Genomic DNA, 5,047 nt, shown 5'->3' with positions numbered 1-5,047 from the left:
GAGCTCAACTACTCAGTGTAAATATATACAACAATATACAAATTCTTTCCTTGTTCTACAAATAGTAAAGGTTCAGTTGGCTGAACTTCCCTGTCCTGTGTTAAGCAAATCCATGACTTTATTCTATGGAAAATTTAGAGGCAATTGAAATAATTTACAACTTTTTTCCTTCTCTCTATTTTGGCTCCCGCTCCACATTCTGTTCTTTGTTTTGGTTTGAGTATTTTGTTTTGTTTTTTTTTTTTAACAATGGCTATCTTTGCTCACCAATTCTAGTATTTTTTCAAGGAACTGTATCACCTCCAACTTTCATATTAATTACAAAGTTTAATTAAAATGCTCACCGGCTCATTAGAGTTTCAGATAAAGATTAGAAACCATTAGAAATGTTTTTAATAGTTCCAATCACCATTAGAAATGCATCATTAGAATCTATGGTCTCATTTTTCTAACTTTTTTTAAGTAGTCTATTTGTAAATACCTCTCTGGAAGAGCAGAAGTGTTGCTTTCTGCAGTGGATATGCAATGAGTTACTAATTTTTGTTATTACAGTAGTTATTGAAGGCCTTAGAGCTGCAGCTCTTGTGGTGATGTGGTTACCAGAGAGCTGTAGCGCTGTACTGTCTGGTTACTTCACTGGTGCTTCTGTAGAAAATAGTAACTTACAGAGGGGCCTGGTGCAATTGTGAAAGGAAATGGGTCATCCTGGAGTTGCCGCCGGTCTCAGTGCAGAGGGGGGCTGTCCCCAGGTCTAGCTGTGAAAAGCAAACAAGAGTAATGGGAACGATTCACTGGATCTGGCCAATATTTGGTGTTGGACATCTCCCAGAAAAGCTTTCAGATTAAACAAACACGGCCACGCTGCTCAGCACAGCTTTAGTTTGCCGTGTGAAGTCTTTGCTGTACAGCACATCCTTGCTGTGCAGGAGCACATGGGTAACGAGATGGCCTGAAACTGTCACTGAAATGGAAATAAAAGCGTTAGCAATGACCTGGCCTCAGGCACTGCTGTGGGACGAGGGGAGTGTTGACTTTCAGGTACTGCTGTGAACAGGCAGCTTGTTTGCCAAAAGCTCTGTCCATCCTAAAACAGCCATCACACTCTTGGCACCCTGCAGAGCCCTCAGCTGGGCGTCTGACTCCCCATCCACGGCACCTTCTGCACGCCTCGCCCTGAGCAAAGATCACCCAGGCTGTGGGATCACCCAGGCTGCACCAGCCTTGCTTGTGCTGTACCTTGACCTGATGAATAAGGGGGTTTGGTTTAATCAGCTTTTACCTTTAGATACTCTTGTTGTGTGTGTTTTGGCCAGCGCTGTTACTGGGGAGGTGCTGCCCTTCCTCAGGGCTCACCCAGGACTTGTGAGGGCCCCTCACGCAGCACAGGGAGCCCAGGCCTGTGACAAATTTGCCCCTTAGCAGTGAGAAGCTGTCCCACAGTGTCACCCACTGCACCTGTGGGAGGATGAGGGTGGTGTGAGAGAGCTGTGACAGGGAAGGGAGCAGAGCCCTCGCTGGGACCTGCGTTAGCAAGTGAGAGCCAGAGAGCGAGCTTGGCTTCAGGATACAGGCCAGCAGGCCAGGATTCAGGATACCAGCCAGCAAAGGTTTGAAAATTAATTTTAATAAACCCTCATCTGTTAGCAATGGGAGCACAACAAAGGGTTTGGTTTGGGTTTGGTTTTCATTTTAGGACTGCCAAGGTTTAGCCCACTGCCTGAGGGGCCAGGCTGGGCCTCCCCCCACAGCGCTGCCTTGGTGCTGGGCTTGCGGGTGAGCCCCTGCCCTCCCTGGCTCTTGGCCAGCGTTTGACCGTATGTAACACTCCCTGAAAGGTGCTCTGGATGAATAACTTAGGCTTCATATGCAACATTTTTAAGGTGTAAAGCAAGTCACTTTGGTGGTCTTGTCTCCATAAGGTTTATAAATGTGAATGGGTGTGAAAACTAAGGTAAATGTGCTTCCAGTTTCACCAGCTGTCAAGCGGCAGAAAAATCTCTCTCTTCAACTTGAAACATTTGATCTAGAGTATTATTAGACTCTGGTATTGCTTGCTGTCTCTCACACCCTCCTCCCTATTTTCTACTGAGACTCCTTTCTTCTTTCACTTACTGGCACATATTTTATTCTTGCCAAATCTTTTTCTGTCTCGCCCATAAAAACAAACACATCAGACAAATTTAACGTTTTTTTTGGCCTACTTTATTTCTACTATTTCTACAATTTGATGATGCACTTGCATTGTGTTCCTGAAAGGTACACATGTCAAATGAGTGGATTAGAATATAATTAGTCTGGTCATTTAAACTCAGAAATTAGGCAGAAAAGGCCCTGCTTGTAATGTTTGTCTTTCTTCTCCCTCCTCCCTCTTCTACTTTGCTTTATTATGATGGTGGGATTGTAATAAATGCACCATTGGAGGTAAAAATGGAGGATCCTTACTGGTAGCAGTAACAATGCATAGACTGAAAACTTCTCAAGAAGTATATTTTCAGTATGTGCATAAATAACAGAAATACTTAAAAATAGTCTTTCCATTTTTTAAAAAAATAAAGCAGAAATTTGGGTCATAGACATAAGCATGCCTAAAGACTCACATAAAAACCTTTGCAGTTTTTCTTTTGATTTTTAACATATTAACATTATATTGGTAGGGAGGGTCCATTCCACTGAAAGCTCTCTCTTAATTATGCTGCTGCAGAAAAAATAAAGGCCATGTCTGCTAATAATAGTATGGGAGATACTTCCTTACCCACTTCTATCAAAATATCTCGTTTTGAGTAAGGGCTGTTCTGTCAGTGAAATTCAATTCACCTGGTTGCTTCCTTGCAAGGAAATGGCAAAATAACTTGTTCATGTTCCAAACTTGAAGTGGTCTGGCAGGTCTGAACCCTAAGCACTATAAATCATTGTGATTCCTATAACCCTGCAGACTGTGATAGTGCCAGTCCAGGCAATATCTGTGAAACATTTTTTTCCATTCATGTATTTTTTGAGTCATTACAAAACATAATTTCTTTGAAGTTCAAACTCCCTTCGCCCTCACTCAGCCAGACTTGCTGACTTCACTGACCCCAAGTGCTGCTGAAGCAGGGGCAGGAGCTGATAGGTCTTGAACTTGAGACTTTTATCACAGCAATTGATTTTTAAAGCAGAATTCCCCGTTGATGTGAGTGGGAATGCTGCACAGACATCGCTGTTACCAAATCGTGGTAAACTGAGGAGCTACAGGCTCTGGAGGACAAGTCATTAGGATCCAGCACCAAAAACAGACCATGGGGACCGGAGCACTGAAGCAAGCCTGTCAGCATTGCCTGAGGGAACACAAGTTGAATCATGCAGTCACAAGGCAGAGCCAACTGCATCCCACTTCATGGTCACAGCTGTTCTCCAGCACCCTTGGGTTTTCAGGCCACTTTCTATCCTTTTCCTCATTTGGGTGGTATTTGGCCTGAGAGCAATCTGTTCTGGTACAGGACTGGTAGTGACTGTGGGCTTGAGGGCCTTTTGCCCAGAACTGTTTCGTCTCCAGAAGGTCCTGCTTTGTGGTGTGAGGTGTAAGGGAGGAACACTCACCTTATCCCCCAACTAGATTGTTAGACAGCTTGTTAACAGCACAGTGTTTGTGTAAAGCTCTTTTCCTGGTTCAGTATTGTACAATATGTGAAATTTTAATTGCAAAGTGCTCTATTAGCTGAGTAATCAGAAAGCCACACAAGTTTGAAAAACTTCTTACATGAAAAAGCTTTCAGCCTTAGCAAAACTTTCACATTCTTGATTTTGTCTTGTGTGTCATTTCTTTAATTGAATTAAATATATTTCCAGTAGGCAGGTAACTAATAAACACCATCCTTTACTTGATGCTGCTGCTGCACAAATAAGGAAGTAAATGCAGAAAATCCTGACTAGTTGTAATCCCTGGTAGTGACAGAAAAATCTTATCAGTTTGACAAAGAAAAGCAAAGTCATCTACTGCTAATAAATTACTGATTCACCACAATAAAACAAAGGGAAAGGTGTTTTTTTATTAAAGCTTTTAAGAACATTTCATTTAATGATGCATCTCTCCCTTCTGCTGTGACTTCCCTTATAATTCAGTAAAGCCTGAATATCTTTTTTACTGACTGTTAGCATTATTAGATGATATGTTAGCATTATGCTGCCATTACTATGTTTATTTTTCCTCTTGTTTCCATCTCGCTTTGAATGAAACATGCAACAGTCAGAAAAATGAATTTGCTTCAGAACTGCAGCATCCACCTCGCTCCCAAAAGCAGAAATCCACAGCACAATCCTAGTCATAATGACTTGCAGTTCTGGTCTTTGCCTCATTGCCAAACTCTTAGCCACAATTTCAGTGCTACAATAGTACATTGTACAAAGTAAAGTAAAAAAATATATATTTTGAATTTATGAGAATGTTTTTATACTGATTTCAGGCAGGCATGGAATTAATACAGTAAAAGTTGTAGTGGTTGTGTATCTGTTCACAACAAGTATGTGTTTTTTGAAAATCCTCTCTCTTCTTAAGAAAAAAACATTTAAGAACTGGGCATGTCTCTGCTCAAGCTCCTGTCTGTGTCAGCTCAGAGGAAGCTTTTGCACAATGCAAACCAGGGTGTAACATGTAAGTTTGTGTTTGAGAACACACTGCTAAGCGTAGCACTTCTTGATAGGTGTAAAGGGCAGAGGTGTAAACTCTCAGTGGTAAAATAAATCGCCACCAAAGTCATAGATGGATCCACTCCATAAAGAACTGAAGTGTTTGACCTTCCTATCTGTTCTGAGGAATCCTCACAGGTGTCTGGTTGGCAGTGCCAGAGGTGTAAGGTGCATTCCTCAGTAAGAAACACGACAGCACAGAGGTGTCACCGGAGCTACAGCTGAGCATTTGTTGAGGCAACCTGTAATCAGTTCTGAAAAGAAAAAGCTAAGAGAACTTCTTTACCTGTTGGATTTTTTTCTTCTTCACTAAACAAATAAAAGCAAGTATGGCAACCCAGCACAAAGGGAGATGGGGGCAACATTCCAATCTTTTTTTTTTTTT

The 5,047-nt window shown here is 41.8% G+C and overlaps 1 long non-coding RNA gene across 1 annotated transcript in view; it reads right to left on the bottom strand.

Moving 5' to 3' along the window:
• The window catches only part of LOC114059928, a 3,421-nt gene extending 2,070 nt beyond the window's left edge, over positions 1–1,351 (bottom strand). The window contains exons 1-2 of the long non-coding RNA XR_003571780.1: positions 1,280–1,351; positions 667–755 (exon numbers count right to left, since the gene is read on the bottom strand). This is a non-coding gene — a long non-coding RNA (uncharacterized LOC114059928). The remainder of the gene's footprint in view (positions 1–666; positions 756–1,279) is intronic.
• Between the last annotated feature and the right edge of the window lie 3,696 nt (positions 1,352–5,047).

This window comes from Empidonax traillii, unplaced genomic scaffold (genome assembly GCF_003031625.1).
Source record: "Empidonax traillii isolate 1590-97213 ecotype Southwest subspecies unplaced genomic scaffold, ASM303162v1 scaffold248:size1534464, whole genome shotgun sequence".
Classification (NCBI taxonomy): Eukaryota; Metazoa; Chordata; class Aves; order Passeriformes; family Tyrannidae; genus Empidonax; species Empidonax traillii.
Note: the sequence above shows the minus strand (reverse complement) of the source record. Positions and strands in the feature narration are given on the sequence as shown.